General features: G+C 34.7%; 1 pseudogene; it reads right to left on the minus strand.

Moving 5' to 3' along the window:
- LOC107859390 overlaps window positions 1–25,398 on the minus strand; it is a 109,342-nt pseudogene that overhangs the window by 59,968 nt on the left and 23,976 nt on the right.

Genomic DNA, 25,398 nt, shown 5'->3' on the forward strand with positions numbered 1-25,398 from the left:
ATAAGGGGCGATTTTTTCCTTTTCTTTATGCATAAGGGGGATAGTTTTCCCTAGGAAGACATAGGTTGTTGGTGGATGAATAGGAATTTCAGAATGACTCTTTTTGAGGTGGACCATATATGTATAGTATATATGGGGTGCTTTGTCAGGTAGTGCCAGGTGGTTGATAGATGCTAAGTGTGAATCTTAGATATTGATATTGATGAAGAAAGTGTGTTAGCTCGGGGATAGCAATGCAGAAATTAAGGAGGTAGATTGGTAGGTTGGATGAGATATATGGAAGGGGCAATATTGGTGACTTGAGACTGCAATAGGGGGAAAGTTGTGACTTATAGGTCGGGGGTTCAGGTTGAACGGATGGGTTGGTGGTTAGGTCATTGGTTAGGTTAGAGCATTGAGTTAGGAGGACTATGTTGGGATTTTGGTAGCATTTAAATGGATGAGGTTTTAGGTATATCAGCACCAAGCGTCCTTGGTGATCATCCTTAGTGATACCCTTTAGAGCGGAGTACTGTGCTTACAGGTATAATAGGATGAAGGTCGAGGATTAATATTAATTTTTTTCTTTTAGTGGTGGAATTCAAGGGAAGGTCGGGGTGTATTTACTCCTATTCTAGCAATTCTCTCCTATCTAGGTTAGGAGAGCACTCTCCTAGTGTTCCGTGCATTCTGGTGGCATTCATGCCTAAGGTTCGATTCTGCATTCGCCTTATCCCTGGATATGAATCTTGACCTTACATTGCATCACCTATGATATATATATAGTTATGTTTATTTCGGTGTCCAATCCTAACGACTCATACTATAGTATGTTGTGTTGGGATGGTTCTTTATTCATTACCTAGGTGGTTGTAATGAAGTGCCTTGTGCCTATGGTACCATGTCACTTTTTGGGGGTCTCACATGGGTGGCATGGATGATTCTTGTACTTTAGTTCCTTAATGACCCTTCTTACGTTAGGGTGGTAGTGGTTGTGGAGGTGTGGTGATATTTTGAAATGGTAAAGAGGTAGAAGTCCCTACTTGGGGAAAAGTTTGGGGTGACTGCTTGAGCTAAGGTTTTGGAGGGTGAGGTAAGGTTGTTTTCATGAGGAATGTTAGGAGAGGAATAGGTGGTGATGATCTTTGTGGTAAAATTACAGAGTTACTAAATCCTTGGAAGGATAGACAGTACCGCTGGAATAGAAGAGGTAGGATCTAATGTTGTGGTTGATAAATATATCAATCATTGTGTTGGGTACTTAAAATCTTGGTGGAAGAAGAATAGTGTTTTGGGTGGATGTAAGGAATGAAGTCCCGTGGCCTAAGTTAATTCCTTTTTCTTTTGATAGGATTAGACATGGACGTGGCGTATAGCTTGACTCTGGCTCTCTTGGTAGTGTGTCTCTAGGGAATTTTAAGTTGAATTGGACTTTCTCTCTAGCATGAGTTCCATTCATCTGGTATTCCATGTGCTTGTGTTAAGGTAAGGTGTGGATGGTCCTTCGCTGATTTGTTCCCTTAGGTGGTATTGGTATCTCAGATTCTTTGTTCCTTAAGGAAGTCCCGGTAAGGATCTTGGGTTGGCAAGTTCACCATTTTCGAACAAAAGGTGTGGCTTCGGAGATGGTTCCATAGTGGAATAAAAAGTCAGAGAAAGCCATTTGGGATACGGAAGAGGACATGGAGTTAAAGTATCCGTGTTGGTTCTTCCTTTCAGAAATTCATGCATAAGGTATGAATGGAGGTATGGATTTCCTTGTATCTACGTTGGTTCTCCATTAAAGGAAGGGTGGATTTCCTTGTATCCTAGTTTTCTAACTTAGGAAAAAAAATATTGGGATGGAGGTGTTAGGGTGTAAATCGTGCTTGGGTTATGCAATGATCTACCTATCTTGGTATATGTCCTTGTCTTCTAATTCAGTTGGTGACAAGTATAAGGTGTTCTAATGTGTTATCTCATGCTTGTGCTTACCTTTACCCATAATTCGAGGATGAATGATCCTAAGTGGGGGAGAATGGAATACCCTAAACCTTGGCCCTTGCAAAAAATTTCTTGAGTTGCAGCATTCTAGAAAAGGTATGTTTTGGGGATACGACTCATATGCTATAGTATGGCTGGGTGTCCCCTCTCTTGTACGTTAGTCCGTGTATTTGGGTTGGTTTCTGTCCAAGATACGACGAAGCATCATACTAGTCGTATGGTAGGATACGAGGTGCATAATGCCAAGTTGTATGATGGCTAAAGTTTAGTTTAGTTGAATCTGTCCAAGGTATGGATTACGGGTACTTCTCGTACCTTGGGGTAATTCTTAACCCTAGGTGGTCATATGATGGTCAGTATTGGGGAACAAGGTGAGGTCTAGAATACGAGTAGGAGTACCACTCGTATCCTAGGGTACAGTTTAGGGGGGTGGGTCATACCCTCCTACGTGCATAATTTCAACTTTTAAGCGAGGGTAGTCTGGACATTTCCCATCCCAAAACCCTTAAGTCCCCATGTTATATATCATGTAGTGGCCTTTCATAACACTTATTGGAAGATCAAAACATCCCAAAAACACTCTTCACTCTCTCTTAAAGATGAGAGGCTAGGGTTTTTAAGAGGTATTAATCTAAAGGCTAAAGATGTTAAGTTCTTTCCATGAATCATCTTGTATAAGGTAAGTTACTCCTCCTTCAATATTAATTCCAACTAAAGGCATGTTTTAATGTATTTTAAATATTGATTGTGGATCATTAATGGTGGTTTTTAAAACCAATGTTTAAGGTTTTGATGCATATTGATGGGTATTGTTTACTATTGGCTTAAACTATGTTTTCACAAATTTTTGGTGATGGTTTGCACATGTGGGTGCTTGTTGGTTGTGGTTTAACAAATGTGTTATGGCTAACCCTAAACTTGATGGTTTATGCTTTTGTTTTGGTATTGGTAAAGGTATGTCCTCAGCATGTTTGATTGAAGCTATGAGAACGTTTTATTCTAATAAACCCTCCCCTTCTAGATCTGCTCATGATAGAAGGGTCCAGAAGAGTATACATAATTGATGGCGTAGGCATAATTTATTGGAAGAGAATTGTGTTTCAACTTTGATTCTTATGTTCGGTTAGATGATAATGTTGATGTTTCAATAGGAATGGCAAACGAAGCAGTGCGGCTAATACAAGGTGATGCAAATTTAAAGCTATATATGAGGAGTGTGGCGGATTAAAATATTTTCCTTTGGGCGGGATGAGTTGCGAGTTTAAACGATAACAAAAAAACCTAAAATATGAAGATCTTTTTGCAGCTCTTGTGTGGCAAGATAACATGAAATTGTTACGAATAAAATGGAGGAAAAAGGTTGTGGCATACATACATGCATTCAGCAAAATAATGCAATCAAAATGTTACGTTCCATAGTCATAATCTTCATAAACACAGATATATATCTCTTCTACAACTTGTTTGTATCTTAAATTTTACCGTAACGATTAGTTTAATTACTTTATATATATTTTTTAATTGTATTTTTACTTATTATTTAGTAATTTTATTTTTTTCTGTACCCTACCTTTTTATAGTAGATCTACCTCATACATTGTTTTCTTGTAGGTTCAGTTTTCAAAGGATAGACGTGTGATATGATATGACAACGGAAACCATACATTCTATCCTAGCATTAGATTTATTAAAACAACATGATACAATATAACATAATACAAGGAGACAATACAATATTATGAAACAATACGAACCTAACAACCATCCAAAGAGTGTAAGACCTCAGCTGTGTTTATTTAAAAGAACTGGATGCAAACTAAACAGTTACAAAGATTTATTTAAATTCATTCATGCGAAACCATCACAACTTGCTTTCCAATATTACAACCATAGAAGAGACCAACTAGAGCACTAGGCGCTCTTTCGAGAACTTCAACTATTAAGAATTCGTGCCCTACTAATTATCTTATTTTCGCCTAACTGTTGCCTATTGATGGAACGGGTTGCCTGACGTGTTCCACGGAAGCAGTAAAACAAAAAGTAAATAACACGGTGGATTTTTACGTGGAAAACACCCGGGTCAAAAGGTGTAAAAAACCACGACCTGCAGCTCTATAGGATTTAACCCCAACTTCAGTAAATAACTCTAAGCCTCAACAACGATTGATTACAAGACTCTTGCAACCAACAAATAGGAATTATAAACTCTAATTCCTATAACTCAACAACTAGGAATTATAAACTCTAATTCCTAAATACACACACACCTCCTAAGGTATGCGTTTCCATAGTCTCTGAGTTTCCCTAACTCGAAGACTAGCTCCTAGTTTAGTTTATAACACACTGAAACTAATATTACATCAATAGTTTAAACACAATGAACAACTCTAAAAATCAACGCTAAAACTCTTAGCTAGATTCTATACTGAGGACTAGGTTCTTCAACGTGTTTCTTCAGTGATTGAGTAGCACTTCATAAAGTCAATCTGTCGATTTTGATTTTCTGCTTTTTAAGTGTGTTTCTTATTCTGACTTTTGCATCTTCTATTTAATCACAGCTCTCCAAAGAGTCATTCTTTATTTCAAACTCCTCCTCTAATCAAAACTCTCATTGCATAGAGTTTTACTTCAAGTGAGACTCCTTCTTCAATTTCAACTCTTATCTCCTTGGTGTTGTAGTTAAATTCCATTTCTTTAAATCTGCACATATTAATTTATCTGAATCTTTCTCCTCCCACTAATAGGACTCTTCAAGATATACTCAGAAGTGAAACTCCTTCTTCACGTAGGACTCCTTTTTCAACTCAACTTGCTTTCTCTTATCATCAAGTGTTTGAATCAAATTCAACTTGTTCTATTCCCAATGTGATCAGTAAGTTAAAGTTTCCAGTTGCATTGAATTAACTCATATCACCTTGTTTCATTCATATTGTCATTTATCAAAACTTCAAGGTTCCAACAAATTCCCCCTTTTTGATAATGACAAACCTCTTGTCTTTGTGCATTCAAATATCTTCACCTGTAGGCATTAAATTATAAAATACTAGAATGAAACAAGTTAGTCAATGGGTTATAAACATTAAACAACCCTCTTATCTTCCCTTTTTTCGCATCATTGAAAAACTATTTCAATGCAATAATATAAGTGATTTGTTATGCTATTCATGGTCACTGGGGCTATTACCAAAACAATCAAACAAAGACTTTAGCCAATCTAGTAATACATTAAAGAGAGCAAAAATATGAGTCAATTTAGCAAAGAGTACCATTCCATTTAACTGACAGAGCATGTTCCACATTAAACCTAAGCTAGTACTGAACAAAGCAAAATAATTGAGCATTAAAAAAATACGATATAAAAGTGGGACATGGCTAAGGATACAAATAGTGAGGAGATGATGGGGAAGGTGGAACAGGTGATATCATCTGTGTCAATTGATGAATGACTTCAATAATTTCATCCCTCTATCAATCAAGGTCAAGCTTCAAAGTCATGATCCTAGCCTTAAAGACCTCTTATTCCACTTTATGACTGTCTTATGCAGCTTCTAGTTTAGAATTTTTTTTCTCAAATGAGTCTTAGCCCTCCTTAATGAAACATGTAGAGAAACATGATTCATCTGTTCAAGAACATCTATTCTTTTAAGAATTTTTGGAGCCATTTTGCTTCTTCACTAGCTTTATCTAATGCGATAAATTCTGATTTCATTGTAGAGCAAACAATACATATCTGTTTGGATAATTTCCAAGCGACTGCTCCTCCACCTATAGTAAATACGTATCCACTCATTGATTTTACTTCAATCGATCTGGTGATCTAATTTTCATCACTACATCCTTCAAGTACCGTTGGATATTTACTATAATGCAAAGCATAGTCTTGAGGGTATTTAAGATACCCCAAAACTCTTTTCATTATCATCCAATGAGTTTTATTGGTATTACTCGTGTACCAACTCAACTTACTAATAGCACATGCTATGTATGGTCGTGTACAATTCATTATATACATTAAACATCCCAATACTCTTTGTCACGACCCGAACGAGGGCCTGGCCGTGATGGAAATCCCAAACCATGAAGGCCCAGAATGCCCTTCTCTATCTGGTAAACATGCACAACATTTATATAATACAAGAAGATGTGTAAACATAATCTTCTACAGACACATGGTCAATTCTGATTTCAACATAAGTATGGAAACTATAAATCAACTACATCTAAATAACATTTGAGTCAGTCTGCGAAATCTCTACTACATGAAAATCTGACAACTGTTTGAAACTGGGACAAGTCCCCCAGTAGACCAAAACTGAAATAAGTGACATAATCTGAAAAGACAGGCCTTCTGGAATAGAGAAGGCTCACCACTGCACAATCTGATCAGTTGTCTGAATTATCTACTACCTATTTAGACCCCTAGACTGAGTCTTAGAACCTGAGAGATAGGGGGAGGGGGGTCAATACAGATGTACTGGTACGCAGAACATATCCAAAATAATCATTTATTATTTAACATATATGAGAGCAGTTTAAAATAGTTCATAAGTCTATTATATGGTAAGAATTCACATGGGCATTTTAAGACTCTGTAAAAATCATCTCAACTCTAAGAAATCTATGTTACTTTTGTGCTAGGTGGTATACCTTACAACTCTAAAACATTTCATGGGCTATATGGAAACTGCTATTAACTCGGCAGCGAAGCCCCCAACCCAAGTGTGCCACAAGGGTCGGAGTCTCTGAATCTACTATGCCACACGGCTGTCGCCAGCGTACAACAATAATCTACCCGTATCGACAAATATGATTTCAGGCTAAGAGTTGCTTGAACTCACACTTTCTTCGGGTAACCACCAAATCCTCTTTAAGCCCCTTTTTAAAACTCTATCAAAACATACAGTCTCTGAAAATATACTCTGAAAACATAATCAGTTATGGCATAAATACATATGGTATTGTCATACCATTGACTTGCAAGTCACATCTCTGAGCCATTATTAGTTTATTGTAAATCTCTGTTTTCAAAATATAAGTTTTGGGACCACCATTTCAATAATTTAATTTAAAGAAACTCTTTCTCAAACCTCATGTAAAAACATGCAAGGAACTCATCTTTGTCAAGCATTTCAATAGTACAGTACAAGGTGGTCATGTCAAAGTTCTCAATTCACATGTGATTCTTTCTCTTAAACACAAGAACACATTTATTTCACTCAACAATTTCAAATCATGCTCAAATGCTATAATATTAGAAAACATCTTTCAAATCACAAAACGTTAATCTTTAATTCAATACACGAGAGGGAGTTCATAATTTATGCTCTCAACGATCTTAAATCTCAAATTCCATACATATACGTATACATGTAAATCAATTTAGGGGATAGGACCACAAGTTCAAAACAATAATAACATTAAAACATTCGTAGTACGTAATTTAGAACATAGATTCCAAAATCCCTTTAAAATTCATGCATAAAAATCTAAAAATCATGCTCTAATGGTTTTAAGCTCATATAGTTTTTTTTAGGACAAATCCCACGTACCTTTAACAAGAAATTTAAAGAATGCTTCTTGATGCCCACGGTTTGGGGATTCCAAATCTTCAATTTGTTTTGAAAACCCACGGTTGAATTTTGATTTATTTGGATTATCAATATGGAACCCTAGAGAGTATTCTTGAATATTTTTGGTGAATGTATGAGTAATATGCTCAATTGGGGTTGAAATTTCGTGTTTGGACTGATAAGGGTATGGGAAAATACCCAATATACCCTTAATGAGACCGGTATTAAAATATAATTGGGAGCCCGATTTCATAGGCCACCGTGACGCGCCACTATCGCGGTGGCTCACTAGAAATTGACGAATGAAAATTTGGCCTACTCCACGATGTACCACCAGCACAGAGTCCCACTGAAAATTGACCATCATTATTTACACCCTCTCCGCGATGCGCCAAGGATAGGAATGACGGTGTTTTATGACTAGGACTTAAATTAACCATAACTTCTTCACTGAGTGTCTGTTTTGGACGCATCTTATGTCGACGAAAAACTTATTCAGTTATCTACGAAATGAAAAGTTGAAATCTAAGGGATTCCACTGGAAAAAAAGTATAAATCATTCTCAAAGCTAATGCTTGATATTTTAGGGACAAAATTTAGCTATGAAAAAAACTTCCGGGCATTACAAACTTGCATACTCCAACTGTGAGTTACTTTCACCTTTATTCTTTTGAAGTACAAAGCTCACACCCAATGGAGTCTTGGAAATACCAAATTCCAAGTACTTGAATTTTTCAAGTATCTTTTCGATGTAATGAGACTATGATAATGCCAACCCTTGTGAAGTTCTATGGATTCTTATTCCTAAGATCGCAACCGCAACTCTAAGGTCTTTCATATCAAACTTGCTTTCATACATTCATTATGTAGCATTTATGTCAAAAAATATCACTACTGATGATCAACATATCATCCACATACAAACAAACAATGAAATAATGATTTGGAGTGTGTTTAATATAAACACATTTATCACATTCATTTATCTTGAACTCGTTTGACAACATGGTTTGGTCAAACTTTGCATGACACTGTTTATGTTCTTGTTTTAGTCTATAAAGTGACTAAACAAGTTTACACACCTTATTTTCTTTTCCTGGAACGACAAAACCCTCGGGTTGTTCTATATAGATTTATTCCTCTAATTCTCCATTCTGGAATGTTGTTTTTACATCCATTTGATGGATTTCAATATCATATACCGCCGCCAAGGCAATTAACATCTGAATTGACGTTATCCTTGTTACTGTCGAATATGTATCAAAGTAATCAAGGCCTTTTTTCTGTTTAAAGCCTTTTACTACAAGTCTTGCCTTGTATTTGTCAATAGTACCATCCGCTTTTATTTTCCTTTTGAAAATCCATTTAGAACTTAAAGGTTTATTTCCTGGAGGAAAATCAACTAACTTTCACATATGGTTGCTTAATATTGAATCAATCTCACTATTGACTGCCTCTTTCTAAAAGGATTAGTCTAACGATGACATCACTTTTTTAAATGTTTAAGGTTTATTTTCTAATAGAAACGTTACAAAATCTGATCCAAATGAAGTTGGTGTTCTTTGACGTGTACTATGTGTTGGATTCTCATCATTATGTACATCCTCACTTAGTTCATCTCGAAGTCATTTAGACCCCCTACTAGACTATTTATGCCTAGTTCTATACAGATAAATGTGTTTAAAGAGTTCAACTTTATCTGATTCAATTATCGTATTTTCATTGATATCCGGATGTTCGTATTTATGAATCAAAAACTGACATGCTTTACTACTTTTAGCATATCCTATGAACACGCAGTCTATCGTCTTAGGTCCTATCTTTACCCTTTTAGGCATAAGAACTTGGACCTTCGCTAAACATCCCCACACTTTGAAATCTTTCAAGTTGGGTTTTCTTCCTTTTCATTTTTCATCTGGAGTTGATTGTGTCTTACTATGGGGCACTTTATTGAGCATTCGGTTAGCTATAATGATAGCTTCCCCCCACAAGTATTGCGGTAAACCTGAACTTATAATTAAGGCATTCATCATTTTTTTTAAGGTTCGATTTTTCTTTTTTGTAATTCCATTAGATTGAGGTAAATACAGAGTCGTAGTTTGATGGATAATTCCATTCTCTACACATATTTCTGCAAAGGAGATTCATATTCTCCGCCTCTATCACTTCTTATCGTTTTGATTTTTTTCTCTAAGTGATTTTCAACTTATGTTTTGTACTGCCTAAATGCATCTATTACTTCATCCTTACTGTTTAGCAAATAGACATAACCGTATCTAGTGCAATTGTCAATAAAAGTTATAAAATACTTTTTCCCACTACGTGATGGTGTTGACTTCATATCACAAATGTCAGTGTGGATTAAGTCTAACAGATTAGAATTTCTTTCAATGGACTTATACGGATGCTTAGCATACTTTGATTCCACACATGTTTGAAATTTTGATTTATTGCACTCAAAGTTTAATAAAACTTCTAAGTTAATCAGTTCTTACAATATTTTGTAATTGACATGTCCTAATCGTTCATGCCACAAATCATTAGACTCAAGCAAGTAAGAAGAAACTAAACTTTTATTGATTTCAACATTTATTACATTCATTTTGAATAGGACCTCAGTGAGGTAGCCTTTTCCTACATACACTTCTCCTTTACTAAGTATAATTTTTCCAAATACAAATACACATTTGAATCCATTTTTGTCAAGAAGTGATACAGAAATCAAGTTCTTCCGTAACTCCGGTACATCAGGACATTGTTCAAATTCAACACTTTTCCTGATGTCATTTTCAGGCAGACTTTTCCTGTTCCTTCAACTTTTGCAGTTGCAGAGTTGGTCATATATATCTTCTCTTCACCTTGAGCCAAAGCAAAAGCAGCAAACAACTCCTTGTTTTTATAAACGTGGTGGGTGGCACCGGAATCCATCTACCATTCTCAAGAATTTTCCACCAAGTTGCATTCAGATATTATGAAACACATATCATCCATTTCTTTCTTGATTCAACCATATTTGCTTGGTCTTTCTTTTTCCTTTCTTTGGGACACGACAATCTATTAACTTGTGGCCAATCTTGCCACAGTTAAAGCATTTTTTCTTGAATTTCTTCTTAGGTTGGTTGCTTTTATCTCCAACTTTCTTTCACTTTTCGAGTTATTTTGGTCGTCTTCTACAATGTTTGCTCTATTCATTGTAGAATTTCCTCTCGAACTTCTTTTTGCGACTTTGTTGTCTTCTTCAATGCACAGCCTCACTATAAGATCTTCGACTGTCATCTCCTTTCACTTATGTTTCAAGTAGTTCTTGAAGTCTTTTCACATAGGTGGTAACTTCTCTATTATTTTTGCGATGTGAAACACCTCATTCACGACCAAACCTGCAATAAAGTTTATGTGAACATCAAGAATATTTTTAATATATTCAACTAAGGTGTTCATCAAACTCATACCTTTTATGAGGAGATCATGGATGATAACTTACAGTTCCTGGACTTGATATACAATAGACTTGCTGTCAATCATTTTAAACTCAAGGAATCTTGCAATGAAGAACTTATTGGTTTCAGCATCCTCAGTCTCGTATTTTCTTTCTAGCGCACCCCACAACTTTTTTTCCATCTTCATTCCACTATACACATTGTACAGTTCATCTTGGAGGACATTTAGAATGTAATTCCTACATAGGAAATCAGAGTGTTTCTACGCCTCTATAACGACAAATTTCTCCTGGCCCAAAGTTCCCTCGGGCACCTCTGGAGCTTCTTCAGATGTGAATCTTTGAAGACATAAAGTTGTAAGGTAGAAGAACATCTTCTGTTGCCACCTTTTGAAATCAACACCCGTGAATTTTTTGAATTTCTCCGTTGGTGCCATTTTCTGTGGAGAACTCATACGAATCGTTGTGGCAATATTAGTTGCAGCCACAGTCATTGCAGTATCATGCACATGATTGTCCGTAGTCATTTTCCTGTCATAAAAAGACAGTGAATTTTAGTATATGAAAATACTAGTTAGTTGTAGCAACTTTAAATACCCCTTGTTTCTAGTTTAACGATAAAGTTTTTATGACCTTCAATCGTCAACCGAGTGATCTTTAACTTATGATGAAGATTTTATTTCTTCATGCCGCTAGTTAAGTTCAAAACGGAGTAGAAAGCTTAAAGTTTTAATCTCCATAAACCAAGCAACACATATTCCGAAAAATTAATTATTTCCTTAAGATTGTTGTCTTCAGGTACACAATATTTGTATTTCGGCACAACAACTTCAACACAAGTTCAAGTATAAACTAAGAACACTTATGAAGTTATGCAACACCTTCAACACAAGATCAAAATGACCTTTCAAAGAAGTGTGTTTTTAGAAAATTAGATGAAACAGAAAAAGGCCAAGTCCTTCTAATTCACGGAGTGTCCTTAATGAAATAATCCCCCCAAGTACTCGAGGTTGTGGAATTTTCCTTCACGGATAAAATGGCCTAATAATTCGACTGTAGTGGTACCTCAAACGATCGAATTCTCTTCGAACTCACTCAACGACTAGATGATCACACGGAGCATTTTGAAGATAGAAGTATTGTCAAAAAATAGAAAATTTTCATGTCTAAACCTGTGGAAAAATACAGGTTTATATAACCATTAGGTGCCCTTCCTAAAAGTGGCAATGGTTCACCGAAAAGGTGTATCCTTTCTGAATAGTCATGTCTATCCATCGGAAAGAGTGTCTTTTCTGAACAGCCACAACCATCCAAATAGTCATGCCTTTTCCCCAAATAATTTGTCTTTTACTTGAAGAGTTCTGTCTCGTAGAGCAGTCGCAACCATCGTTTCTACATGCAGAAGCATGCACGTTAATGGAGGTTCAAAAATTGATCGATCATTTTCTAAATCCAAATCCAAGCAGAAGCCGAAGCAGAGCGAGCAAGGACAACAGCGCGAGGCACCTCTTGGTTCTAGCCTCACTTACCATGTGGAGTAAGTGTTCCTTAATATAAATACTTGAAAGTTTCCTTCTCCCACTAGTGTGGGAGAATTAGTAGACTTTCCCAATTGTGAGTACACTTTCCATTTTGAGTGTTTTCTCAATTTTTCCCTCCACTTGGTTCCCGCCATTTTCCATTCACACTTTAATCTTGAACCCAATAGAACATAATCTGATTTTCTCTATCACCTACCTACTTCAGTTGTATATATCCAAGCTTCTTAAACACAAAACTATAAAACGGGTTGAAAGTTCATTTTTTATCATTTCAACGCTCTACATATTCATCTATTTCACGAACTAATGTTGGAATTAAGTAATTTATTCTTCCTTATAAAATCAACAAAGGGCATCTCAGCCATATCTGGGCCCTAAAGCCAATTTCTAACGAGGGCCTTATATATATGGTTGTTCCTCTCTTTATGCCAATAAAGATTCCATGTAAAACTCTACTTAGTTTTTCTTCATTCTTATCTAAAAATAATCTGAATGTTTTCCATTTTTATGCTAATAATGGATTTCAGTTTTTTTTTTAACTAGTATATATAATTATTTATATATGAAAAGATGGGTCCTTAGACAATTGTCTAAGTGACCCATGGATGAGACGCCCTTGAATCAATATAATATTTTTAGAAGTACCTCCAGGATCATACAACCCACCTCACCAACTAATATAAGGTACAATACTAACCATTCAATGAAAGAAACAAAGATTTTATTAGTATCAACTTTCCAATGATAATTTGGTATGTATAATCGATTTACTAACTCTATATATGAGATTCTTAATTGCACAGGAACTATGACAAGCGCAAAAAAGACTGACAGAAATTATAAAAACAAGAAAAATAAAAAAACACAATAAAATCAGGTGTGCTACAAGTGATGAGTACATAAACAGATATCTCCATATAAGATAGATAATCAAAACTTTTTACGATTTAAAACTCAAACTAAATAAAATCTTCAACTCTGATGACTTAATGTGCTTATATATCTTATAATTACACTGGAATAATCTCTTGTTGTGAGATGTGTCATTAAGATGTGTATATGGTTTAGTTGATTAAAATCAAAAGCTGAAATACATGGTACAAATTGCACATGTATATTCTGACATTTACATGATTTTAAAAGGAAAAACCAGATTCATGCTCATATAACTCACCAAGGATTCCAGTATAATAGGAAAGAGGGACATCCTTGTCAAGAATTTTAAACAGATTCCAATCAGTTGCTTTTATAGTACTATACTCCTCCCATCCAGTCATTCCCCAAACTAAGTCACCTTTCTTGAAGGTTGAATTACCAGATTCCAAAACTTTGGCCACTCCATATCCCGTGATTTGATATAAATAACAGAAGAAAAAATATATGAGAAGAATCCAATCACTTAGGAGCGGTTTGGTTGGATGCATTAGAAAAATAATGTATGTATTAGCTTTGTGTGTTATTAATATCTTGTTTGGTACATTTTTTCAATCTATGTGTAACTAATGCTTGCATTAGTTATACAATCTATTGTGTTTATGCTATGCATAATCAATACACAAAAAACCCTTGGTATTAGCAATGCAATAGACTTTAATGCATGTATTATCATGGATAAAGACACAGTAGCCCCTCAAAACCTTTTTCATATCATTTTCATTATATTTGTGAAGATATTTTGTAAATAAATTTTTTTATTTAAAAATATGCAATGAAAACTATTTTTAACACACAAAGTCAAAAACTGCATAACAAATATTCTCAGCATAACTAATACAAGCAAAACTAATACTTGTATTACTAATACAAACATTAGTAATACATTGTATTTTATATTATTTTTATACACTCTATCAAACAAACTCTTAATCACACAGAAAGTCATTTCCTTATCTCCAAAACAAGAAGAAAGTTTGTCTACTTTGTTTTATGTCAAAAAAGTGGTGAAACTTGAGAAAATTGAAGGAAAGGTATCTTTTAAATATTGAATGAAGGATTGGTGATACTGACCAACTTAGAGGGTCAAACATAATTAGAAAACGTGATTAAGTTAATTGTGAACTTGATTAATATTTTTAAAACTTTCTAATATTTTCAATAATAAAAATCAACCCACACCTCTCTCCTCCAAATCAACCATCTCTCTCCCCCCTCTCTCTCGACAGTCTCTCTCAACTCTCTCCTAACTAATAGTTCTGCAAAATTTCTCCCTTCAAGCTCCGGTGACAAATAGTTGGGCGAGTTTCTTTTTGACTTTCAACCGTCAATGGACGTGAAGAAACAGAGGAACTTGAGCCAACTTCTCTAGCGACAACAACTTTGAGTTCTTCGTCCTCCTATTTCTTCTTTCATAGGTAAAAAATTATGACTTGAGCCCACTTCTCTTCTAGTATTGGTTAACATTTTTAATATTTCTTGCTAAAATTAGAAATATGGACTGAATAAAATCCTAAATTTTGGCATTTCTTCTCTACTCTTTTCGGTGTGAAATATAATTTTTTGTTGTTATTGTAGTTCTTATTGTTGAACTATTGATTCAGTTTGTTGGTGATTTTTGGTCACCGTTGATGTTCTTAGTGTACATATGTTGTGTTGGTGTTGCTGGCTTGATTTGTTATTTTTCTTGGCAAAAATGGTGTTGCAACAGATGAACCCTATGACGCAACAGATTAACCATCTGATGCAACAGATAAATCATCTGATGCAATAGATTAACCATCTGATGCAATAAATTAACCATCTGGCGTAATAAATTAACCATCTGACGCAACAGATTATGCAATAAATTAACCATCTGATGCAATAGATTAACCATCTAATCCAACAAATTAACCATCAGATACAATAGATAAACCATTTGTTCTAACAGATAAAATATCTGATGCAACAATTAAACATCTAATGTAATAGATGAACACAATAGATCATTCATCTGTTGCGACAGATGACACTTCTGTTTGGAAGAAATATAAACAATATTAACCCAATAGATAACTCATTTGGCAATAGATGACTGATCTATTTCAATAGATGTGTAGCCTATTTTTATTATTTTTAACGGATTACTCATCCACTGTAATAGATTGCTTATATGCTGCAATAGATATCCTAACTGGTGCAATAGATGAGTGATCTGTTTTTATTATTTCCAACGGATTACTCATTCACTGTAACAGATTGGTTATATACTGCAATAGATAACCTACCTGGTGCAATAGATGAGTGATCTATTTTTATTGTTTCCAACGGATTACTCATCCGCTGTAATAGATTGGTTAATGATGCAACATATATCCTACCTAATGAAATAAATGAGTGATCTATTATAATTATTTCCAATGGATTACTCATCCACTATAATAAGTTGGTTATATATTGCAACAAATAACCTTCCTGGTGTAACAGGTGCATGATTTATTTATATTATTTCCAATGGATTACTCATTTGTTACAATAGGTTGGTTATATATTGCAATAGATAACCTTCCTGGTACAATAGATGAGTGATATATTTTTATTATTTCCAACGGTTTACTCATCCGTTACAATAGGTCGTTTATATGTTGCAACAGATAATATACCTGGTGCAACAGATGTTTGGTTTGCTGGAACTATTATTTTACTGTTGTGTATGTTAGATTTACTGTTATCCTTTTATAATGATGCATTAATCAATTATAATCTATTTTATGTTCCTATTAATTTTTAAGATAATATGGACCCCAAAAGAAAAGAAATCAAATCAAGTATAAGTAAAGGAACAAGTGCAATAGCTAGGCTACATCCACCACTCTATAATCTTGCTTTACAAGTGTTATCTTAATCAGGAGCCGAAGATAATGAATACGGGGAGGAGGAATATTTCAAAAGAGATGATCCAAATGCTAATAGCCCTTCCACCGAAGAATTGGTCAAAACCTTCAGCATTGATCATTATCCTGTGAGAATGCAGTGCGATGATACCACAAATTTAATGGATGATTTTGTGGTTAAGTCACCCATGGAAAAATCTTTCGACGCCTTCAAAAAAATACTTCGAGAACCAAAATTGGATTCTTATTTCAAAAAAAGCTTCTTTGGGCAGTATCTTGATTTGCCAGAGAAAAACAATGCTCATTTCCGCATGAAAATGGTATATGATCTTCTCAAGCGTAGGTTTATATAACAAAGATAAGATAGATGGGTTGTGGATAAATTACTATGGCATGCCTGTTTGTTTTGGTTGGAAGGAGTTTGTCATAGTTACTGAACTAAAATGTTATCCTCCTTCTCCTTCACAAGTTATACCTACTCTAACCCAAAAAAAGCACCCCGCACACTCAAAAAAGGCAAAGTCAAGTCGAGTGATTGTGATGACCTGGTGTCTATTGTTGGTCCAAGCTTCAAAAATAAAAATTTGATAGAAGCGTTCAAAGGTAAAAGACTTTCAAAGAAGCACAAGCAATCATTGTTCTTGGTTAGGTTTGTACATAATATTCTTTGGGCGAGAGACGTTACCAACAACATAAGCCTCAGTTTAATAAATCTCTTTGAGGATCTTGAGACATTTAACAGCTATCCTTGGGGTTATGAAAGCTTCAAAATGACTGTCAAGTATTTGTTTACTTCGTTAACGCCAAAGATAGTCAACTTATATGAGTTTTCATGGTAAATATTTCTTTTATTATGGTATAATTTATTTTTTATTCAATATTGCTTTTGATTTATTGGCGTTATGTTATAGGCTTGGTCATTTGAAGCCATTCCTTATTTGAGACAACAAGTGAACTACCAGGAAGAAGCTTCCTGTCCAAGAATTCTAAGATGGTTGTAGGCCAAAACTAATAAAAATATAAAATTTCTTGATCTTTTCAATCCCTCGAAGGAAGCAAGTTTTTATATTAACTAATGATTATTTTAAATAATTTCATCATTATTCTAATATATGTACTGATTTATTTTAGCTTGTCCATCCGTGACTTATTCTGAACAATCGAGAGTTAAAGATACCATTTTTCTTACTTTATGGTCTGTGCAAATTTTATCAGACCCTAAGGTCATTGATAAAATAAAAATGAAATTGTTTGAAGCAACAACCATCACAAAAAAAAATAATTTTAGAGGGTGGACTTATTTTTATTGATGATGGTAGTGGTAGTGGTGCTGCTGTTGGGGCTAATGATGCTCTTCTTATTGTTTTTGAAACCACAAACCATTATGATTATGATCACACTGGTTATATAGATTTTGCCACTTCTAGCGATGTTCTGCATGCCAATGTCAAGAATGCAAAGCGAAACATGATGGAGTGATTAATGCTATTAATAAACTAACTGCTTCTATAAAGAAAATAGAATCTAAGAGGGGTGTCATTCCATCAAAGAGGATTTCATATCCACACATTCCACTAGAGATCAAGGTGGCTAAGAGGAGAATGAAAGATATTTCTAGGGCATCATAAAGCATCGAAAAAAGAAAAATTGCAACTCCTCTGTCTTTGTATTGCACCGTTGTTTAATGTATAAGGGCCATAGAAGAACAGCATGAGCTGAAGAAGGTAAATATATATCATCTGTTCTAACAAACAAACAGGCACATATCTATTTTAACAGAAGATACATCTGCTGAAAATTATCAAACATAATATATATGTTGCAACTGTTGTCTAACCTATTGCATCAGATGCGTTATCTGTTGCAATATATGTCCTTTTGTTTTAGCAAATCAAGCAGGTTTTCGTACTATTTTAATTTGTACCAACAAATGAGTCTTATGTTTCAACAGATGGGTCATCTTTTAAAATTATCATACCGCTCTGTTTTACCTGTTCGAATTTGTCCTAACATATGATCCATCTGTTGCAACATAAGACTCATCTGTTGTAATAAATAGACAATCTGTTTTATATCTGTAATTAGCATTGACAATTCTGGCTTTCCAGGTGGATGTCACAATAGAAGCTACTGCTGAACAGTATAATATCACAGTTGATAATCCATCAACTGCTTCTAAAGAAGAATAAAAAGTAGAGCCTGTCAGTTCGGGAGAACGAAAGAATTACCCATTTGAAAGGTTCAACATCTCGGATAAGGCTCCCAAAAAACTAATAAAGTTGATCAACGACTATTCAGAATGAATTGCCGATGGACCGTTAAAGAATCATGTCGGTAGGTACAGAAATCAATGTTAAAGATATTGATTTATACAATTCTTGTTGTAAAAACATGACATTAACACATATAAATTATCATGTAGAAAACAAAATGACGAACAATACAAAGTGAACAAATCGAGTCTTGGTTTTGATAAGTTCGACTTTGTTGTTGCACATCCCGGAATGAAGAATTGGTTCTATTTGATGTCACATCCCCAAACTTGCCAGAACGATGAGGTTTAAATGTCATACATGTTACTATTAATTAATACTTTATTTAATTGCATATGTATATTAATTTTTTCATCACGTAATATGAAATGTTTGATAATATGTGCGGTACATCAATGTCATTTTTTACTACCTCCAAAAGAAGGCCAAGTTGCAAACACAAGAATAATACAGATACACGACAGACAATTGTTTGTACAAAGTTTACATCAATAATGCCTATGATAGGTATTAACAACAACAGCCGGAATGATATGGGACACGATACTAAACACAAACCAGCCAAGAACAACAAGAGAAAACTAAGAACAAGATATAAAACAAGCATGGACAGCAACACAAAGAATTCGAGAATAAAATGATAAGACACAAACACACAAATACAATAAGATGAAGGAATAGATAAGATGACTTAAGAAGTTACGAATCAAGAAGAACCAAACCATGTATTAAATTATAAGACCCTTAAACTCGCAACAACAAACACCAATTTTTTTACGGTGACCGCTAAGGGAATCAACTCTACCTTACAACCACCATTTCTAAGCAAAGATCAATAATGGCTTCTCCAAGACCTACACTAATGGATTTTCCAAGCCCTACACTAAGGGTATTCTACTCTCAAAAGAGAGGACTTACAATATGTCAAATGTTCATCATTCAAAAACTAATGAGAAAAGACCTAAAAGAGACTATATATAGTATATTACAAATGAAAGACAAAATGACTCCAATACCCTTAATGAAGTGGGGCATCCATGGAGTATTATTTAGACAAGTCTAAATAACCAAAATTCCCTCAAGGCTAAGTGACCAAAATTCCCTTAATAGAGGGAACCAAAACTGTGAACCAACAAGTGTGGCCCAAACCCAAGAGTCCTTAAATCTTCAAGGCTCCAAGTAATCTTCCACATCCGGGTTTGTTTAATGGCATGCTTATGATGACCCCTCCAAGTATGATCCCATTCCCTCCATGCAACCAAAGCTTGATTCTTTACATAGTGACTTTGAATGATGTCATCAAAAACTAAGGCAACCATTTGACTTGTATCCTCCCCCCTTCTTGAAAAGGATTCAACCTCGAATCCAAACCTTGCAAAATCGAAAAAAGGACAAACAAATACATACTCCTCATGGCATGAGGGTTAGGGTTAGCACAACAAATCATCTCAACATGCCAAGGTTGAACATATTTGCAATATAATCAAGGATTCTTTGAATTAAATATTAAAAGCCCAATGAAAGATGCACAAAGGATTTGGTTATGGAAATCACCAAGAGATAAAGAAGCTACAAGGGTCCTAATGGTTGGTCCAAAAGGTAGAATTAGGATCTCATGATCCGCAAGACACAATTTCTTTTTTATCCCTTCGAGAGACCACAACGAGGGTGGTGATTCAATTGGTTCTAAATTCTACGAGATCCATATAGCATTGTTACTCACACAAGTAGACTTACCATCAAATTTCCTACCTTTACATAAAACTAATCCAAAACTAGTATGGATGTCATCATAGGCAAAGAGGTAGTATAGGAAAGAATCACATGCAAAGGCATTCACGGGTGAAGAATAAGCATTTAAACACATACACATTCTTTTCTTCTAACAACTAGATAACTTGGTATCCACAAGTTGGAATTCATGCAATTTAACAAGGATTCACATTTAGGAACATTACCCCGAGGAGTTAATGACACCTTTGACCTCGGGTTTTTAAGAAGGACTATACATTTTTTACCCTTAAGAGTACTCACATCTTTCAAAAAGAGATTTCTATCTTGAGGAGGAATGTTGTCACACCATAGTGGGTTAGCATATTGTCTATAGCCTTCAAGGAAAGCTATACCATCATTCTCACCACTAAGTTCATTAGGAGTGTTTAAATCATCTTCAAACAAGACATTATACCTAAAAAGAGCATGATCTATTTCTCGGGCAGATTCGGAACAAACACGTTCATCACTCTCTAAAAGATTAATATCAAGTTTCAAAGAGATTTCAATTACAAGATTATCCCAATAATAGCTCTAGGGTTCACTCCTATTTTATTGACTAACACTCACTTGAGTTCTATTAATCACATCACACACATACTCAAGTGGTGGACAAGTTTCACAAATAAGTTGGTCAACACAATTTTCACACGATGATGTACTTTTATTCAACACAATAGCTTCAACACTAGGTGGACACAAGTCAATTTTACAAGAAGTCAACTTGATCATCTATAGGATCAACTAGTGTACCCACTCGCACAAAATGTACATCATCCACCAGTGGCAAAGAATCAATATACTCACATGTAGGTAGGCTATTACTTATACTCAACGGCTTATTAGCCACATGATCATCATTCACATGTACCAAAGTGTAAGAATTAGCTATTTTACCTTGAAGTTCATAAGTATATTCATATTTACCTCGGTGTGAAAGTCCATTACAAGCTTGGGCAGCAACTTCTTTAAGAAGCTCTCGTCATAAGTTGTTTGGACAATTGGATTTTGATGGAAGAGTTTGGACAATAATTGGTGTATAATTTAAATGTGACATTTTATATCTTCAAAATCATCATTGATGTGATCACATGTGGCTTTGAAATTATGGGCAACCAAGGTACCTAACAAAAAAAGACAACAACAAACAAAAGAAAACAAACAAGATTAGTAGTAAAAGCTCCTTACTAATACTCATATACACTCACCTTTGTGATTCTCATAATTGGAGCGGTGAATATTGAAAGTTGCTTATACTTCAGAAGTCAATAGGAAGTCAATTCTACTTGGCGGTCGAAATAGATTCTTGTTTGATCGACTCAAGACACAAAAACAAAAATTTACTTATGAACTTGAAACAAAAAGTTACTACGAGTTAAAATAAGAAAAGCACACAAGAACGAAAACGCGAAGAAAACAAACTCAAATAACTAATTCACAATCTAGTAGGTGATTACTAGTTGTTAATTAGTACTATAATCAAGTAATGAAACTGAAGAAAAAAGGAAAAGAAACTTAGAATCTGAAATTTTGAGCCTAAGGCTGTTGTTGGAGGATGATGACGTGGCAGTTTGATGATGTGGCAATTTGGTGACGTGGCAATTTGCAATTTAGATTGGTTAAATTTTTAATTTGGAATGGTGAAAATCAGGTTTGGGAGGGAAACAATTAGACTCGGAGCCTCTTTTTCAATTCCAAAAAGGTTTGACTTCCTTGCACCTTTTTGGCAAGACAGCTTGTTGAAAGGTTGTTGGCTCTTTCTTTTTTTGTTTAGTCTTGGAATAAGCTCTTACTCCCTTTTGGTAAACAAGATTTTTGAAAGTCCTTTTGTCCTCTTTCCTTTTTGGATGTCTTAGGATTGTGTCTTTCAAGACAAACACAAACCCACACTCCTTTATTCTCCTTTTTAGATCAAACCACTCCCTTTTGAATGTTTTTGCTCAACAATACATGACGAACGACAAGAATATTCAAGAATGGAAACCAACCCAAATGAGCTCAAAATTGAATGATTTTTGTTTCTTTTAGCTCATGTTGAAATTCACAACAACAACACATTTTCAAACCCACATTCTCAACAACAAACATCAACAACACACTTTCAAGCCACCAATCCTCAAAAAACCACACCCTTTAAAGTTCAAGAACAACTCAAAAATGACTCAAAATTCGGATCTAGACTCAATTAGTGTTAGTGACGAAGGGGATAACACTAGAAAGAACCAAAACACATAAAAATATCCTAAATCTGAGATATAAATTTTGTCCAAAGCACAAAATGGGACAACTTGCTTTTTTTTTTTTTGGATTTTTAGTTTTCAACACTTTTTTTTTATTTTCAAGTTAACAAGCCAAAGATTGATGTCATAGGAACGAAATCAATCCTTGCTCTGATACCAAATGATATGGGATACGATACTAAACACAAACCAGCCAAGAAAAATAAGATAAAATCAAGAACAAGATACAAAATAAGCACGGACAGCAACACAAAGAATTTGAGAATAAGAAGATAAGACACAAACACATAAATGCAATAAGATAAAGGGTAGATAAGATGACATAAGAAGTTATGAAGAAAGAAGAACCAAACCGTGTATTAAATGATAAGACCCTTAAACTAGCAACAACAAACATCAATCTTCTTACGGTGATCGCTAAGGGAATCAACTCCACTTTACAACCACCGTTTCTAAGCAAAGATCAATAATGGCTTCTCCAAGAACTACACTAATGGCTTTTCCAAGCCCTACACTAAGGGTGTTCTATTCTCAAGAGAGAGTACTTACAATATGTCAATGTTCATCATTCAAAAACTAATGAGAAAAGACCTAAAAGAGACTATATATAATATATTGCAAAAGAAAGATAAAATGACTCTAATACTCTTAATGAAGTGGGACGACCATGGAGTGTTATTTAGACAAGTATAAATGAACAAAATGCCCTCAAGGTTAAGTAACCAAAATGCTCTTAATAGAGAAAACCAAAATCGTGAACCAACAAGAGTGGCCCAAACCCAAGAGTCCTCAAGTCTTTAAGGCTGTAAGCAATCTTCCATACTAGGGTTTGTTTAATGGCATGCGCAAGACGAACCTTTCAGGTATGATCCCGTGCCTTCCATGTAACCAAAGATTGATTCTTTATGTAGTGACTTTGAATAATGTCATCAAAAACTAAGACTGCCATTTGACTTGTATCATGAAAGTTTCCTGAAATAAGGAATTCTTAATCAACATCATCAAAGGTTTTAGCATTCCAGCTGGCTTACCTTGACATTTGGTTGATGAAATGTATATCCTAATTAACTATGGTGATGAATTCCATTGGGTGTTAGCTGTCGTCATTCTAAAAGAGAGGCGCATCTGAGTTTATGACTAAATGTCGCGAAGGAGACATTTTGGGCCATTGTGTGAGATACAAAAGCTGGTCAAAATATTACCTACTTACCTTGATATGAGTGACTTTTTAGACCAAAAGGTTCGTATTGATTGATCGATGATTGAAGCATACCGGGATAAAATGGGTAATCTATTTGATGTACAATATGTTGAAGAAATTGCTCAACAAACCATTAGTAACCTATAAGTATAAGTATCATGATTTTGTTTTATTTCATAAATTTTACAATGCTTACATGAACTGCAAGATATGAATTATCTATTTTTTAAACATATAGGGATTGTGATCTTTTTGTTACTGCTTACGCCGAGTATTTAAGCGATGAATTACAAGTACCAAATGATGGACTTGATGCTGGATTACTTTGTAAAAGATATGTTGCTCTTTTATGGAAATACAAAGAAGCGAAAGCTCAAAAACTATACGCAAGCGACATTAAAGATCCACGACAACCAAAGCCGAATTTCATAGTACCAGATGAAGAACAACTTGTCCATATTAAGTAGATCTTTATAACTTGAGTCTATCAATGTAATAACCTATCCTCCTTGGTTAACTTGTTGATTTATTTATAGAGTAGATCATTTGTACCCATACTAATTTTTTTACATTTCACTTATTTGTTGAGTTATTTTCATGTAATTTCCAAAGTCTTTGATTTATTTTATGTTGTCTATGAATATAATTTAATCCTTAGTTTTGAACTGTTAATTGAAATGGAATACTAAATTCAAATATCGCAATAGATAATACATTTGCTGGAAAAGAGGACATATCTTATCAAATATATTTAAACATATATTGCAACATGTAGGCTATCTACTAGAAATTATATAACATATCTTCCTACTTTTTTATTTGTTCCAATAGATTACCTATCAGATACAACAGATAGATTATATGTTGTGACAGATTATATATCTGTTGTGACAGATTATATATCTGTTGCGACAGACAGACAGAAACATCTACATAATACAATAGATGATCAATTTATTGCAACAAATAATCAATCTATCACAATAAGTATGATATCTGGTACAACAGATAGATAATCTGTTATATTATAAAATTCAACTTTCGTCAGACATAAAAAATTGCCACTACAATGTAAAGTGAAGTGGCTTGAAATAAAAAATTATTATCGTGTTCGTCTCTGTCTTTGTACATATTCTTCTTTATACATGAACTCCAACCATTTAGTTAGTACCCCATAAGCCCAGACCTCTTGCATCTTTTCCACGTGGTGTCACACATGCCGGCCATTACTGTGTCGGTCAGCAAACAGCAAACACTCAATGTATGTAAACGAGTACAGCCCACACGGGGCACCCGTTTTATTATTTTAAAGTTGAATGTTCTTATCTCGACCTTGAAAATTCCATGATTTCTTCTTCAAGACTTCCGTTGGAAAATGATCCATTAGTTTACTCTACGTCAATAAATTGGGGAACAATTTCATGAGTGGTTGCACGTGGGATAAAAATGTGGCCTCCCTGAAGACAGGTAAGTTGCATTCATAAACCTTAATATTTCCCTCGTCGAGTAATATCTTGACAAAGAGAAAATATTTGACTTCCACGTTCATGACTATAGGGATTCTCTTTGCCTTGGTCTAGCTCTTGCCGTGTG

This window comes from Capsicum annuum, chromosome 1 (assembly GCF_002878395.1).
Source record: "Capsicum annuum cultivar UCD-10X-F1 chromosome 1, UCD10Xv1.1, whole genome shotgun sequence".
Classification (NCBI taxonomy): Eukaryota; Viridiplantae; Streptophyta; class Magnoliopsida; order Solanales; family Solanaceae; genus Capsicum; species Capsicum annuum.